Here is an 18,031-nt window from a genome sequence, read left to right as displayed (position 1 = left end):
TAAAGGCCTAATATTTATATATTGTCAGACATTAATAATAATGACAGACTCTGGAAAGTTGACCATGAGACTACTTTTCATTTGTTTCCCACAAAATCTTTACTGTAGTATGCTTTTCTTACACATCTCCAGGAGACTGAAAATGTGATACATGAAATAAGGGAGCCATGACCTTCATAGATCCTCAGAACTAAGAAGACCATGCAATATAGAGGAACAGGATAGGGCCCTGACGAGATATAGATCTCGTTATCTGCTATGTCTGTTTTACTGTTTGCTCTGGTAATGAAGATATACGCTGCTATTTTCCTCTCATCTTTTGAGAGCTTTTGATTATGTCCACATCAGCTTCAAATACCATGCCATGTGATAGACCTATTGCAAAGTGACAAGGCCGGTTATGCTCCCGTGCAGTGTTGCAGTCTTGCTCTTTTTCATTGCTGACACATTCCCAAAGTGGCACATTCAGCCTTAAACCGATTCTCTTGTAGCATTCATTGCTTGCTTTTTTCCTGATGATAAACTTTTTTTTTCTTTTTTTCTGATGATAAACTTACTAAATCTACATTGTAAAAATATAGCAGCAAATCAATTATAAAGAAGAAAGTCACATATAACAGTATAACACCTCTACTTTTATAAAGTAATACTTTTATAATCCTGAACTGAGACACTGATCTAGGGTCATGATAGGCGCCCTTAAAGCCCCGTGGAAAATCTCCAGTAGGGCAATAAGCTCTCTCAGTATGGATGAAACATTTATGTTGGTTCCTGTGGGTTTCACTGGGCAGAGCATAAACAGGGTTCTTTTCTTTTCTTTTTCTTTCTTTCTTTTTACTAGATTCCCAGTTCATTATGAAAGGATACAACTCAGGCACAGCCAGATGCCAGAGATTCAGAGGGAGAGTGTATGGGAAGGAGCCTGGAGCTCCCCTGCCTGCTCTGAGTGTGAGACTTGCACACCTCCTGGTGGTCACCAGTCAGGGAACGCCAGAGAGAGTTCATCAGACTCTCCAAGGGGCTCCAATCCACAGAAACTCATCACCATTGAGAACCAAATACACAAATATTCTCAAAATTTATTGTATGGGATTCATCTAAACTTGATTCTAAAGCAAACAAATTGATATAAAAAGAAAACATAAAAAAATGTGACTCAGGAATATAAACCCAAAAACCTTAACATATTTTTATGTAGAACCTAACCACATCTTAGAGTTAATTTAGTCTGATAAATATTAACTCAGGAATTCAATAGGTGAGTAACAGGAAATTAGGAAATGTCATTCCCATACTAAAATGTCATCTCCACACTCATATGCAAGTATGGTAACTTGAACATAAAATCTTTTGGGAATACTGCCAATAAAATGGCAAAAGTCCATATTTCCACTATTATTTAATCTAGGAAGTCTAAGCCAGTACAGGAAAACAAGGAGGAAAAAAGGATTACACTCAAGATTGCCTTCATTTGTGGATGTTTTGATTATTTTCATATAAAATATGAAAAACACTCTAAATAAAGTATTGAAACTAATAATTCAGCAAATGGTAATTGAGTAAGCTTACTGAAGGAAATAAGTATAAAAAACTAGTTGTGTTTTTATTTACTAGAATCAAACAGGAAATATAATTGTGACAGGGTGTCACTTAGAGTATCCGGGAATAAATCTAGAATCTACATAAGCCTGATTACATTCTTATAATACTTTGAAAATGTGAAAAATATCTATTACTGAAAGATAGCATCAAAGAAAATACATGCGTCAGGACACTATCGATGCCTATGATTACATACATAAATATCTATACAAGATCATCATTATCAACAAGTAATGGCAGTTATCTCTCCCTATTAAGATTTCAAGTGATTTTTACTTTATTTCTCATGTTACTATATATTCTATTTTCTCATAAATTTGCTTTTATATGTATATCAAAATAATTTAAAACCAAAAAAAGATAAAACATCACTATTAAAAATGCAAAACTCAAAAACCTGCAAGGTTTATGAAAATATATTTATCATCATATTACAGCAATTTTTTTAAACGAAAACAATTGCTATAGTTAAATGATTATTTATGACAATGCAATTTCCATCATTCTGAAAATAAATTTGTTCCCAAGAAAATGTGCTAATGCTACTCACCTCACTCTAAAATTGATCTGCTCTGGAAATCATTGAAGAGGATGACATATATAAGAAAAATATAGCCAAGTACTTTGTAAGCCAAACACTATGAGTTCACTGATGAGGAGAGAGTGAACATCAGAACTGTCCTGAAGGAAGAGGTATTTAAGTTGGGATGCTGATAGAATTTGAAGAGTCATCTGTGAGGAATAGATAATTGATGCTTTTCAGTTCAGTTCAGTCGCTCAGTCGTGTCCGACTCTTTGTGACCCCATGAATCGCAGCACGCCAGGCCTCCCTGTCCATCACCAACTCCCGGAGTTCACTCAGACTAGCGTCCATTGAGTCAGTGATGCCATCCAGCCACCTCAACCTCTGTCGTCCCCTTCTCCTCCTGCCCCCAATCCCTCCCAGCATCAAAGTCTTTTCCAATGAGTCAACTCTTTACATTAGGTAGTCAAAGTATTGGTGTTTCAGCTTTAGCATCATTCTTTCCAAATAAATCCCAGGGCTTTAGGTCCAGTCAAAGAAGAGTACAGAAAAGACAGCCAAACACAGAAACTTAGATAATCTCAACTTTAAGAAGACCTAAAGAATATACATAGAGAGAGAAAATTAGTAAAAGACTTCTTTGGAGAAGGGAAATATGTCACCATCAGAGAATGGTGTCAATTGCAAGTATAACAAAGCTTATGGGAGCCCCATCCATGCTTTTAGCCATAGTCCCTGGTGGTTTGGTGGTTTTAAAAAATCCACCTGTCAATGCAGGAGATGTGGGTTTGATCCCTGGGTCTGGAAGATCCCCTGGAGGAGAAAATGACAACCTGTTCCAGTATTCTTGCCTGAGAAATTCCATAGGCAGAGAAGCCTTGTGGGTTACTCAGTCCATGGGGTCCAAAGAGAGTTGAACAAGACTTAGTGACTAAACAACAACAACCCTTCAGTGTCTGCAGGGGGATTTTCAGGGCTATAAACTTCCACTGTAGTTACTTGACATTTGTTCATGACAGGCTGAAGTATTCATGAATTAACATTGCTCCTGGTTAAGGACCACATTGGCCCTCACTTTATAACTTGGGGGCTGGTGTATAAATACCTCAGTTCTCTAACCTCTTGGATAAATGGTGATGTCTACACTGCATCCCAGAGTTTTTCCATGTTTGAGCTCTTGTTGCCTGTGGTTGGCTGGCTTAACGATGCTCTTTAGTGGCTGCCTTCCCTCTCCTGCCCCAGGCCCCCAGTCCACTGCCAGGGTTTCTTCCACTTCCACATATACCCCTTGCACTTGAATCCTTGTCTCACAATATGCTTCTGGGGGATCCGAAACCAAATCAGCAGAAAGTTGGCAAATCAACAGTAAGGACTGATGTGGGAAAGGTACAAGATTTAACAGTTTGCTGGTCATTTGCCAGAAGGGAGCTTTTTCAGATGTCAGTTTTTAAGTCTAGTGTTGAACTGTAAACTAGTCAAGTCTATAAGTGGGGAGGAAGTGGTGGAAATACAGTGCGGGATACTTTGGAAATGCCTGTAAGTGAAAAGAGGGAAATATTGGGAAAACTTCCTTGCCATTAGTCTCTGTTGAATATGATAACTCTTGCTGACTCCACAAATCAGACTACTTGTCCGTCCTCTGAGGTGCATGTAAATAACAAAATTTATTCAATTTCCAATAGAACTTACAGCTGGCAACTGAGGCCAACTTGCAGTCAGATACTAATACTATAGACACTTGGAACGAGGAGATTATGGGTGGTAAGTATGGAAAGAAAGCCAGAAAAATGGGAGAACATGTGAAATCATTCTCAAAGCCTTAGAGTAGAGAGTTGGTATTACAATTAGTGGGTCAATTTTAAAATGTAATTTTAACCAAAGACTTTGTAACAGAAATTATTCTGAAATCCAAAGAGAAGCTGCTCACCCTTTTGACATAAACCAGTACACCAGTGGCCCTGCCATAGGGACGGTTTGTTTCTCAAAATTAATATATTTTTTTAAAGATACAGCTATATCTTAGACTCTTAGAAAAAATGCACAAGAACTGGCTCAGTGTATCTGTAGATAAATGAAGTCACTGGATTCTGACAGATGGCTTACCTTCCCCTTTATTTTATTATTTTCAAAAATCCTCAATGTAGTTCTATTGACACACAAACTTTTTAAAAGATGCTTAATAATTAAAATTCTTAAGACTTCCTTGGCTTATGAAAAAAAAAAAAAAAGATTTATCCTGTAAAGAAAATTCTGGTATTTGGAGAACAATATGTAGATATTTTTCCCAGAAAAGAATGCGAATTTAGTAGTTAATGGTGTTACCGAATTTTGAGACTAGTGCGCAGAGTCACTTTTAGTAAATAATGATCAGGGTTTCTTTCTTGATTCAACCACTCCTTGATGTTTAGATATAACGTTCGTTTTAAATTCTTAAGAAATGTGTTTGTGTTATTAATTTGTCATTATGCTGAAGTATCAGATATTGTTTATTTATGATTAAGCAAAAATCTGGCCTTATTTTAATTTATAGTTACTAATTGGAAATGGAATATTGCAACTGGCCAGTCAAGGATGACTCTACCATGATATGTTTAAAGATACCTTCAACTCCCTACTCCCAAATCAGAAGCAAAGCTTCACCCCATGCAATTTCCTGTCCTAGTGGACTCTCTGGTTCAAATGTTCCGTGTGCTTGGACAGTTTTGTGATGCCCCAACCTCAGTAAAGTAGAAGAGGGCAATGCTGATTCTGAGCCATTAAAAAAGGAAAACCTTCTTAGGAAATAAGAGTAATATGATGTTGAAAACTCGAGTGAGTCTTGAAGAGCAACAAAGATCTCTGTCTTTTGGCTTCACATGTGCTTGTTGAAAAGAAATTATCTGCAATAGCATAATCCACAATCTGCATGATGCAAAGCACTGAAGCCATGGATCATTGTTGATGCTTCTCCCATATCACTCTTCGAATTGTGGCTCGGGTGTTTCTACTTCCTTTTTGCAACTGATGTTTTTCCAGGCAGTCCATTGATGTGAAATTTGGTTGGCTTAACTTTATCCCATCAGAAGTTTTTTGCAATAAATGTGTTGGAAATGAGACCACACTTAGAGGGGTCTCAGAGGGAAGGAGTCTACTTTTTTTTTTAATTTAAATTTTTATTTTTACTTTATTTTACTTACAATACTGTATTGGTTTTGGCATACATTGACATATCCGCCACGGGTGTACATGAGCTCCCAAACATGAACCCCCCTCCCACCTCCCACCCCACGTCATCCCTCCGGATCATCCCCGTGCACCAGCCCCAAGCATCCTGCATTCTGCATCAAACATAGACTGGCGATTCGTTTCTTACATGACAGTATACAGGTTTCAATGCCATTCTCGAAAATCATCCAACCCTCTCCCTCTCCCTCAGAGTCCAAAAGTACGCTATACACATATGTGTCTCTTTTGCTGTCTTGCATACAGGGTCTTCATTACCATCTTTCTAAATTCTATATATATGTGTTAGTATACTGTTTTGGTGTTTTTCTTTCTGGCTTACTTCACTCTGTATAATCGGCTCCAGTTTCATCCATCTCATTAGAACTGATTCAAATGTATTCTTTTTAATAGCTGAGTAATACTCCATTGTGTATATGTACCAAAGCTTTCTTGTCCATTCATCTACTGATGGACATCTAGGTTGTTTCCATATCTTGGCTGTTATAAACAGTGCTGCGATGAACATTGGGGTACATGTGTCTCTTTCTATTCTGGTTTCCTTGGTGTGTATGCCCAGCAGTGGGATTGCTGGGTCATAAGGCAGTTCTATTTGCACGGAATCTTCTCCAGGATAGATCACATCCTGGGCCATAAATCTAACCTTGATAAATTCAAAAAATTGAAATCATTCCAAGGAATCTACTTTAAAATACAGTAAAAATAATGTGAGATGAAATAAACCTTTTCAAGATACACTTTAAGAAAATCCATCCTTTGAAATATCCATGAGGAACTTACACTCCTGAAAATTGCCTGTCTAGAACAGAGCAGTATAGCATCTTAACATTGTCCTTTTGTGATAGGCAATTGCTGATTACTGCCCCTGGATAAACACGAGGATTCTCTAAGAGAAAGTTAGTGTTCTGCAATCATGCAGTGTGGCTGAATGAGGCTGAGATTTTTGCCTTTGTGAAATGAGCCACTTTAATTTTTCTCTAAATCCTTTACATAGCCAAAATGAATAGAATATTATCTTCAGTGACTTCACACTCTCTCTATATAGGATAAAATTACATCCAAGAAGATTGAAGGCAACTTACTTAGAACTCTGAGAAACATATTGAAAAACAAATACAAGGACATACTTAAAGCCAGTTCAGTCCTGGTCTCTCATTAGATTTAATACTTGGTATGAGTTTAAAATGCTTTTAAATGAGACTCTTGTTTGTGACTTACAGGCACAGCAATGAAGAAAAGGAAAACCAGATAAAATGAACAGATTCCAAAGAAAAATAAATACTCTTGTCACTTTAAAATGTCACTTGCTTTAGAAGTCCTATTTACCATCGTTTAACAATCCAGGGCTTTCCTTGTGGTTCAGCTGGTAAAAAATCTGCCTTCAATGGGGAACACCTAGGCTCAATTCCCAGGTTGGGAAGATTTCCTGGAGAAGGGAAAGGCTATCCACACTAGTATTCTGGCTTGCAAAATTCCATGGACTGTATAGTCCATAGCGTCACAAAGACTTGGACAAAACTGAGCAACTTTTACTTTTTTGGAGATGGAAATGGCAAACCATTTCAGTATTCTTGCCTTGATACCTCAATGAACAGTATGAAAAGGCAAAATGATAGGATACTGAAAGATGAACTCCCTAGGTCAGTAGGTACCCAATATGCTACAGGAGATCAGTGGAGAAATAACTACAGAAATAATGAAGAGATGGAGGGAAAGCAAAAACAACACACAGTTGTGTACGTGACTGGTTGGTGGAAGTAAAGTCCAATGCTGTAAAGAGCACTTTGTATATGAACTGGGAGTGTTAGGTCCATGAATCAAGGCAAATTCAGTTCAGTCCCTATGTCATGTCTGACTTATGGCGACCCCATGGACTGCAGCACACCAGGTCTCCCTGTCCATCACTAACTCCCAGAATTTACTCAAATTCATGTCCATTGAGTTGGTGATGCCATCCAACCATCTCCTCCTCTGTCACCCCCTTCTCCTCCCACCTTCAATCTTTCCGAGCATCAGGGTCTTTTCAAATGAATCAGTTCTTCGCATCAAGTGGCCAAAGTATTGGAGTTTCAGCTTCAGTATCAGTCTTTCCAATGAATATCCAGGTCTGATTTTCTTTCAGATGGACTGGGTGGATCTCCTTGCAGTCCAGGGGACTCGCAAGAGTTTCCTCTAACACCACAGTTCAAAAGCATCAATTCTTCAGCATTCAGCTTTCTTTATAGTCTAACTCTCATCCATACATGACTACTGGAAAAACCATAGCTTTGACTAGATTGGCCTTTTTTGGCAAAGTACTGTCTCTTCTTTTTAATATACTGTCTAGATTGGTCATAACTTTCCTTCCAAGGAGTAAGTGTCTTTTGGTTTCATGGCTGCAATCACCAAATGAAATGATTGTGGAGTCCAAAAAATGAAAGGCAACTTGGAAGTGGTCAAATAGGAGATGGCAAGAGCGAACATTGTCATTTCAGGAATCAATGAACTAAAAAGGACTGAGATGTTGAATTTTCTCAGATGACCATTATATCCACTACTGTGGGAAGGAATCCCTTAGAAGAGATGTAATAGCCATCAGAGTCAACAAAAGAGTCCAAATGCAGTACTTGGATGCAATCCCCAAAATGACAGAATGATCTCTGTTCATTTCCAAGGCAAACCATTTAATATTGCAGTAATCCAAGTCTATGCCCCAACCAGTAATGTTGAAAAGGCTGAAGCTGAATGGTTCTATGAAAACCTACAATATATTCTGGAACTAACACCCGAAAAAAAAAATATCATTTTCATTATAGGGGACTGGAATGCAAAAAGAGGTAGTCTAGAGATACCTGGAATGACAGGCAAATTTGGCCATGGAGTACAAAATGAAGCAGGTCAAAGGCTAACAGAGTTTTGACAAGAGAACACACTGGTCATAGCAAACACCCTCTTCCAACAAGACAAGAGAAGACTCTACACATGGGCATCACCAGATGGTCAACCCTGAAATCAGATTGATTATATTCTTTGCAGCCAAAGATAGAGAAGTTCTATACAGTCAGCAAAATCAAGACCAGGAGTTGACTGTGGCTCAGATAATGAACTCCTTATTGCCAAATTGAAAGGTAAATGGAAAAAAGTAGTGAAAACCAACAGATCATTTAGTTATGACCTAAATCAAATCCCTTATGATAATGCAGTGGAAGTGACAAATAGATTCCAGTGGTTACATTTGAGAGTCAGAGTGCCTGAAGAACTATGAATGGAACTTTGTGACATAGTACAGGAGGCAGTGATCAAGAAAATTCCCAAGAAAAAGAAATGCTAAGAGGCAAAATGGCTGTCTGAGGAGGCCTTACAAATAGCTGAGAAAAGAAGGGAAGCTAAAGGTAAAGGAGAAAAGGAAAGATATAAGCATCTGAATGCAGAGTTCCAAAGAATAGCAAGGAGAGATAAGAAAGCCTTCTTCAGTAATCAAAAAAAAAAAAAAAAAAAAAAGAAAGAAATAGAGGAAAACAATAGATTGGGAAAGACTAGAGATCGCTTCAAAAAAAAATTAGATATACCAAGGGAACATTTCATGCAAAGATGGGCACAATAGAGAACAGAAATGGTGTGGGCCTAACAGGAGTAGAAGATATTAAGAAGAGGCAGCAAGAATACCCAGAAGAACTATACCAAATGGATCTTCATGACCCAGATAACCACAATGGTGTGATCACTCCCCTAGAGCCAGACATTCTGCAATGTGAAGTCAAGAAGGCTGTAGAATTACTTAGCATCACTCCAAACAAAGCTAGTGGAGGTGATGGAATTCCAGTTGAGCTATTTCAAATCTGAAAAGATGATGCTGTGAAAGTGTTGCACTCAATATGCCAGCAAATTTGGAAATCTCAGCAGTGGCCACAGGACTGGAAAAGGTCAGTTTTCATTCTAAACCCAAAGAAGGGCAATGCCAAAGAATGTTCAAACTACAACCCAATTGCACTCATCTCTCATGCTAGCAAAGAAATGCACAAAATTCTCCATGCCAGGCTTCAGCAGTCTGTGAACCATGAACTTCCAGATGTTCAAGCTGGATTTAGGAAAGGCAGAGGAACCAGAGATCAAATTGCCCACATCTGTTGGATCATTGAAAAAGCAAGAGTGTTCCAGAAAACCATCTACTCTGTTCTATTATTACCCCCGAAGCTTTTGACTGTGTGGATCACAACAAACTGTGGAAAATTCTGAAAGAGATGCAAATATCAGACAACCTGACCTTCCTCCTGGGAAATCTGTATGCAGGTCAAAAAGCAACAGTTAGAACTGGACGTGGAACAACAGACTGGTTGCAAATCAGGAAAGGCATACGTCAATGTTGTATATTGGCACTCTGCTTATTTAACTTATATGCAGAGTACATCATTCAAAATGCTGGGCTGAATGAAGCACAAGCTGGAATCAAGATTACTGGGAAAAATATAAAAAACCTCAGATATGCAGATGATACTACCCTTATGGCAGACCACAAGAACTAAAAAGCCTCTTGATGAAAGTGAAAGAGGAGAGTGTAAAAATTATCTTAAAACTCAACATTCAGAAAACCAAGATTATGGCATCTGGTCCCATCATTTCATGGCAAGTAGATGGGGAAATAATGGGAACGGTGAGAGACTTTATTTTCTTTGGCTCCAAAATCAATTCAGATGGTGACTGCAACCATGAAATTAAGACACTTGCTTCTTAGGAGAAAAGTTCATGTCAATGTATGGCAAAACCAATACAGTATTGTAAAGTAAAATAAAGCAAAAATAAAAATTAAAAAAAAGAAAAAAATAAACTAGACAGCATATTAAAAGCAGAGACATTACTTTGCCAACAAAGGTCCGTCTAGTCAAAGCTATATATCAGCCCTGAATATTCATTGGAAGGACTGATGTTGAAGCTAAAACTCCAATACTTTGGCCATCTGACGAAGAGTTGACTCATCTGAAAAGACCCTGATGCTGGGAAAGACTGAGGGCAGGAGGAGAAGGGGACAACAGAGGATGAGATAGTTAGATAGCATCACTGACTCAATGGACATGAGTTTGAGTAAACTCTGGGAGTTGGTGATGGATAGGGAGGCCAGGCACGCTGCAGTCTATGGGGTCTCAAAGGGTTGGACACGACTAAGAGACTGAACTGAACTAAACTGAGTCAAAGCTGTGGCTTTTCCAGTTGTCATGTATGGATGTGAGGGTTGGACTATAAAGAAAGCTGAGCACCAAAGAATTGATGCTTTCGAACTGTGGTGTTGGAGAAGACACTTGAGAGTCCCTTGGACTGCAAGGGGATCCAACCCATCCATCCTAAAGAAAATCATTCCTGAATATTTATTGGAAGGACTGATGCTGAAGCTGAAACTCCAATACTTTGGCTACCTGATGCGAAGATCTGATCCATTGTAAAGAGAAACCCTGATGCTGGGAAAGATTGAAGGCAGGAAAAGAAGGGCACGACAGAGGATGAGATTGTTGGATGACATCACTGACTTGATGGACATGAGTCTGAGTAAGCTCCAGGAGTTGGTGATGGACAGGTAGACCAGGCGTGCTGCAGTCCATGGATTCGCAATGAGTTGGACACGACTGAGGATTGAACTGAACTGAACAACCCAGAAACGAGTATGCCTTTTAAAAATACTACCAGCTTAAGCAGAAATCTTGAAAATTGATGAGATTACACTTAGCTACAAAGCCAAGATTGCAGAGCATTTTACATACTAGCTGATGCTCTATCTTAGCAGTACAGTCAATCGTAGATTGCTTTAAGAACTATAAAAAAGTAGATTACCAAGACTTGATTTGGTCTTATTGCCGTAGCTAAGTTCCAAAGCTTAAAGTTAAAATATATGCTGCTGGAGCTAATTAATACTGTTAATTTGCATATTCAAGAGCCTTCCCTTCTCTCTTAAATAATAGGAGATGACTCTTCCAAAGATCGTGAGGCTGTTTAGTGAACTGGATCAAAATTTGTGTCTCCTTTCATTTAAAAATGTTTCAAATCTTTCTTGAGCACCATATCCTAGTTTGAATTCTGTCTTATATCACTTACTAGTTTCCTTCCCTAATGAATGAATGACAAGGACTATTTGGTATCAAATGACACAATTTAAATAGAAAGTAATATTTTAAAGTAATAAAAAGTTTTAGATGTGATTATATACTCATAAAATTATTCCATCATATATTTAAATACATGTGAAAGCAAGCCTAGAATACATATTTGCAGATAGGGTATTAGAAAATATCTGTAAGAAGAGACTCATAACGTATGGTATAGGTGAATAAAAGAAAAGTATTTACTTGATACCAATATTAATTTTCCTAAACTGTAACAGTTTATGATTTGATATTACTTGGTTTTTCAAATAAATGACAAGGATAGTTAATACTGAAAAGTGACTATTTTATTACAAATTATGAAATGTTACTAGCTGGATATGCAGTTATATGTGGCTCACAAAATTAAAGGCAAATGTGGAATGTGTGCTATCAATGTAGAAAGTGAAAATCACTCAGTCATGTCTGACCCTTTGTGACTCTATGGACTGTCCATGGAATTCTCCAGGCCAGAATACTGGAGTGGGTAGCCTTTCCCTTCTCCAGGGCATCTTCCCAAGCTAGGGATTGAACCCAGGTGTCCCACAATGCAGGTGGTTTCTTTACCAGCTGAGCCACAAGGGAAGCCCATCAATGTAGAAAGAAAGAGAAAAGCGTGAGGATAATCAACATGCAAACGTAAAATATGGTAACTCAAATTTAATATCCTGTAATGTTTATTTAACTTTTCTCATAAAATCCATTAATATTATGGTTCTTATTGCTTTTTTCTTTGAAAACTTGAAATATTATCTCAGAATTTTTATTTTACAAAGCTAATATTAGCATTTACACAGGACACTACACTCCTTCCATTAACACCACCAAAATATTGAGGGAAATTTGAGGACAATGTCATCATTATTGACATATGTATTGACATATGTATGGTCATACCTGGTGGCTGCCATGTGAGGAAGAATACAGTCTCCATGAGAGCTTGTAGCCATACCTGATCTATAAGTGGCTATTTAGGAGTAGGGCTATGTAGCAGAATCTACCTTGACAGAGGTTGAGATGTCAAACTTCATTTTAGGCTTCCAATGATTTCAGTACCTAACCCAATGGAATTCACCTTAGACAAATTCTAGCAAGATAAGAAGGAAAAGTGAGACAACTGTGTCCTTCATTGGGAGACTTTAAATATAGTTGCAAGCTCCAGTTTTAAAAGTGTGTTATCTAATGCACCTAGGTCTCCAAAGTGTAATTATTTCCTATAGTTATCTTACTTTTAAAGGACAGAATGGCCATTGGACATTTTATCCTTCAGCAAATGGTTTTCCTGATCTTTTATGGGACTAGTTATCTCTTTGAACACTTCAGTTCAGTTCAGTCGCTCAGTGGTGTCTGACTCTTTGCGACCCCATGAATCACAGCACGCCAGGCCTCCCTGTCCATCACCAACTCCCGGAGTTCACTCAAACTCACATCCATCGAGTCAGTGATGCCATCCAGCCATCTCATCCTCTGTCGCCCCCTTCTTCTCCTGCCCCCAATCCCTCCCAGCATCAGAGTCTTTTCCAATGAGTCAACTCTTCGCATGAGGTGGCCAAAGTACTGGAGTTTCAGCTTTAGCATCATTCCCTCCAAAGAAATCCCAGGGCTGATCTCCTTCAGAATGGATTGTTTGGATCTCCTTGCAGTCCAAGGGACTCTCAAGAGTCTTCTCCAACACCGCAGTTCTACTTCATGTCTATTATCAAATACCTAGATTCTTGAGAGGCTAGGATGTCTCAACTCCTATTTTTAAATGAATATCAATGTGTTTTGTGTCTATTGTGGGAAGAGTATAAAGTTTCAGTAGAAATAATTTAAGAATGATAAAGGGTATTTACTTTTCTTTCTTTCTTTCTTTCTTTCTTTTTTTTTTCTTTTTGACACCACTACTGTTCTCCTGCCAGAATTGCATGTTCTTGATTCAAAGGCATTACTGAGAAATGCAACTGAGACATTATGGTACGTTCACAAAGTAAAAATAAAGTATAACTACCAGAATGCATCAACCATGATTGTACAGCTCTTATTGCCAGAGTTGGGAAGATCCCCTGAAGGAGGGCATGGAAACCCACTCCAGTATTCTTTCCTGGAGAATCCCCATGGACAGAGGAACCTGGCGAGCTACAGTCCATGGGTTTGCAAAGAGTCGGACATGATTAAGCACAGCAGAGCAAACTATAGCGAGCATTTCTACTCTTGGCAACAGGAACTTTAATCCTAGAACCAATGTCACCACTGTACTTCCTCTTTTGCTTCTGCTCAACCTTGAATAACACCAAGTGAAGACACACCTGGAAATTCTGAGAATCCTACTTTAACTTCACTTCTAGAAAACACTAGGAAAGGAAACTGAGGATAAATGCTTGGTACCACACAGAGTGTGGTCTAGGATCAGTAGTGGCTGGAAATGAGCCTGATGTCTCTTAAAAGATGGATATCATAATTAGAGTATTGGTTTATGTAATTACCTAGAAGAATGTACTTTCATAAATAAATTTATAGTGATAACTACTGATAAAACACTGACTGCAATATATTTATTTATAATTTTCAAAATAAGCTATTTGTTAGCTTATTTGAACTTATTAGTTCGTGAGTAAATTACTTGAGAATAAATTGAAACTCAGTAAAGCTATGTAATATGTTCAATTCACACCTCTTAGGAAGGATCAGAACCAGGGGGGGATCCTGGGGCTTGGGGAGCCTCAAGAGGGCCTGATCAGCCTCCTAGCAGCACTGTTTCAGGGATCTGATGGCAGGTTAGTTCTGTTTCTGCTTCTAGAGGGTCATCCAGGAGGCATAGCTGAGGGGTAAGGGTGCATGAAGTGACAGAGCTAGGAAAACAGAAAGAAGGACCAATATCAAATCAATGGACTTCCTATCACTGATTAAAAGCTTGATCTTTTCTTGACACTTCCAGGAACAGAAATTTTATTCCTTTGAAAAGAAAATTATCCCATTATTGGAAAGTTTAATTATGAGAAAAATTTTCATTTTTTTTATTGAGCAGACATTGTTGTATAAATGAGCAAGTCTTATATTGATTGATATTAAAGAATAAGGAGCACAATATTCAACATTAATTCAATAATGAACTCTTTTGCTATTTGAAATACAATGGTATTGGTACTTCACTATGATGTCTTAATGAAAAGTGGAGATTTAGTTCAGTTAAATAAACACTATCCATATCTTTGTAAAAAGTGCTTTGAAATAACCAAAAATAAACTGAGTAAATGGTAAGTAAAGAAACAGTCAATTAGTGTTTTCCCTCAATTATTATCTAAGTTAAAGCTTGAAGAGACTACTTGAAGAGTGGGTTGCCATTTCCTTCTCCAAGGGAACTTCCCAACCCATGGATTGGACCCGGGTCTCCTGTATTGCAATCTCCTGCATTGCAGGAGGATTATTTATAAACTAAGCCTGCCAGGGAAGCTAACTGTATAATTGTAAAAATAATAAAAAGACACTCCATTTTTCCCAGGCTGGCTTGGCAAGTGAGTAAGGTCAGCTCTTCCCAGAATCCTAGAAAATTTTCTCTTTTACCTCTGACTGAGGGTGTGGAAGAGAGTGTCAATGTTCTGAAGAGGTCAGAGTTCTGAAGATAGGCAGTATCAGGAAGTAACTCTGTAGAACTGTGACCCTCTCATTCCTTATTAGACTTCCAAATAGGACACAGGGAGTTTGAAAAATACTATTTTTGTCATTTGGTCTTTCTATGCCTAACTTCTTTGAGGAACCAATGTTTCCTGACTTCTATTTCCTGGCCCTGCACAGACACCGTTTGGTAAGACTTTCTGTACTTCAGCTCATAGTGTCTATAGCTGGATTGTTTGGCATGTCAGCTGCCTTATGCTTCTATAGTAGGAGTATCTTTCCGGGCTGGGCACATGAAGATAAATTGGATTCCTCCCTCCTTTGCACCAGGCCCCTGCAATGGCACTTTATCTATTCAGTGTTTCTGGCTGTGCTGGGTTTATTTGTGAGATTAATGTTACAATAAAGTAAAATTTTCCCTTCTGGGAAAAAAAAAAAAAAGAGTCTGGAGGCTAGAAGGTGGAACTCTCTTGCCCCATGATGACAGCAGAGCCCAACAGGAAAAAGACAGACTCCTTTTTTTGCCTGGTAAGAGACCAGTCAATAGGAGACAGCCCCAGCTCAGCCAATGACAAGCCACTATACTTCAGACTCAATCCCTCCAATGCACTCTTTGTTTATTACAGCACCTCCACGCCCTATTTCCCTCTTTTAAAGAGTACTCCTCTCCTGTGTAAGAGGACCTGAATGTAGCTCACCATGGTTGCAGACTCCAAATTGCAAGTCTTTGTTGATCCCAAATAAATCGATTTTTGCTGGAAAAATAACTGGCAGTCTATTCATTTTAGGTCAGCATTGTGGAAGCCCAAGTAGGGGCCAGAGAAGACCCCTGATGATGCTGAGGGTATTAAGGAAACAGGTGTGGTACACACTGAGCCCATTGATGCTTCTGCTTTTCTCACTAACCATGGGGTTTGAGGTTAAGTCTTTTTTATAGATCTGAACTTCTCTTTGTGTTTTAATGCTGTCTAGGTTTTACCTATTTTAAGGTTTCATTCTTTCTGTTTGGACCTTGTTCTCTTGGCAAGTGCTGATTTTTGAACTTAAGCTGTTCCAGTTGGAACTTGCTAGACTTCAGCCCATACATTTTGGAACAGGGGCTGTTTTACTGAAACTGTGCTATTAAGTTTTCAGTTTGCCTCCCCCAGGATTAAGCTATTCCCTCAGAGCTGAGCTGAGCAGCCTTCAGCCTGGCTCCTTTGGGGCTAGACTGTCCCATTAGAACTGACTGGCATTAAGCCTGTAAACATTTGGGCTGTTTAAACTGTTTAGGCTGTTTGAAAATTATCCTTCACACTAGATAAAAACCTGTGAGAAATGGTATACCAGTTATTTAAATATTTTGAGTGCCTCTCCCCTGAGATACTGGCCACTTTTATTTTTAAAATCTGTGGACTTTTCTCATGCCCATTTATAATTAAGTGGATAAACCTGCTCAAAAGCAATTTAGAACATCAGTGCTCACAGGGAATTTTTGAAGTCCTTAAACTCCACTTTCTTAAATCTAAATTGGGCAACCATATCTCTGAATTTTCCAAAATGAATGAAACATCTGTTTTAATTGGTATTTTGAGGGTTCCAAGCCTCATCAGGACACTAACATTGCATCTCTGCAAAGTAACATTTTAAGATTAACTGAGGCAAACAATTGACTAAAGATAAAATGGCTTCCAAGAGATTCTTACAAATGTGAGCACTTAAGGTGCCTTGAGCCCTCTAACCAACCCTCTCTCTTGATTGGCTCAGAGAAACCATTCTCTGATCAGAGATGAATCTCTCCCAGTATTAACTGATACCAGGGCCACATTCAGTGCTCAGTCCCCCAGCAAGCCTGCTTTGGAGCACTGAAACAGTTGAAATAGTGGGAATCTCTAATGAACTTCAAGAAGTTTCTGTTTCTGAACTTATGTTTAGATTCTTTTCTTCTTGGTTCTTTTTCATTTCTTAGGCTAAGACTTAGAAAATTATTATGCCACAATTTCTTTCTCCAAAAAGAAGGGAATAATTCTAGAAGTTGACAGTTGTCATCAAGTAACCAACCAGGTGAATTAAATGACACTTTGACACCTTTTGTTTGCTCTGACAATCCTACAGCATATTTTGGAGACTCTTGCCATTTGTTCCTCTTGAATCAGCTATGACCCTCTTTAAGGAGAGAAAAAAAAAAATCTTCAAATGGTGTTGGCAGAATCTACAGAGCACCCCCCATCAAGATGCACATGGATCCTTCAAAAGCTCTCCCCAGAATTAATCAACACCCTACAATCAAAATAAATTAAAGAATCACTTTAAAGTATAAAACCCAAATAGAAGACTACAAGGCTCAAGGTCTCATTGACACTTGTACTGGTTCCTGTATTACTCCTATTCCACTGCTGACAGAATCTAACTGTTGAGGCTGGAGGTTTGTCTAAGACCTGCAAGAAATAGATAATATTTTTATCCTTAAATGCCCTGTTCTCTGACCTTCATATGTTACTAGCATCAATTCCCACCAGAGGTAAATTCCTTACTGTAATTGGTATATGTAGTGCATTCCTTAGTATTCAAGTTGATTAAGGCAATGTATTTTTGCCTTCATTTGGGAAGAAAAAAAAATTCATCTGGAACATAATGTTTCAAGGATTTACTGAGAATTCTTATTTCTCACAAATTCTAGAGATTGATCTGGATGACATAAAGTTCCCCAGGGTTTCCCTTTGATGCAATACGTGGGTGATTTTCTTCTGTTCTCTCCCTCAAGTCCCCTCAAAGAAAGACATTATTCACTTACTGAAAATTTAAATCTTAAAAGGACATAAGCTTGCAAGGAAAAATTCTAGCTTGCCCAAACCCAAGTTTTATATTTAGGACATTTGATTTCATAACAAAGACTGCATCTAGAGCCAGGTAGGCTTCATAGTGTTCTAAGTTTCCCAAAACCCAAAAGCAAGTGCCAGCCATGTGGTTTTCTTGAGCTAGTGGATTATTGTTGAAACTGGAT

The sequence above is a fragment of the Ovis aries genome, chromosome 20 (assembly GCF_016772045.2).
Source record: "Ovis aries strain OAR_USU_Benz2616 breed Rambouillet chromosome 20, ARS-UI_Ramb_v3.0, whole genome shotgun sequence".
Lineage (NCBI taxonomy): Eukaryota > Metazoa > Chordata > Mammalia > Artiodactyla > Bovidae > Ovis > Ovis aries.
This window is presented reverse-complemented; position numbering follows the sequence as displayed.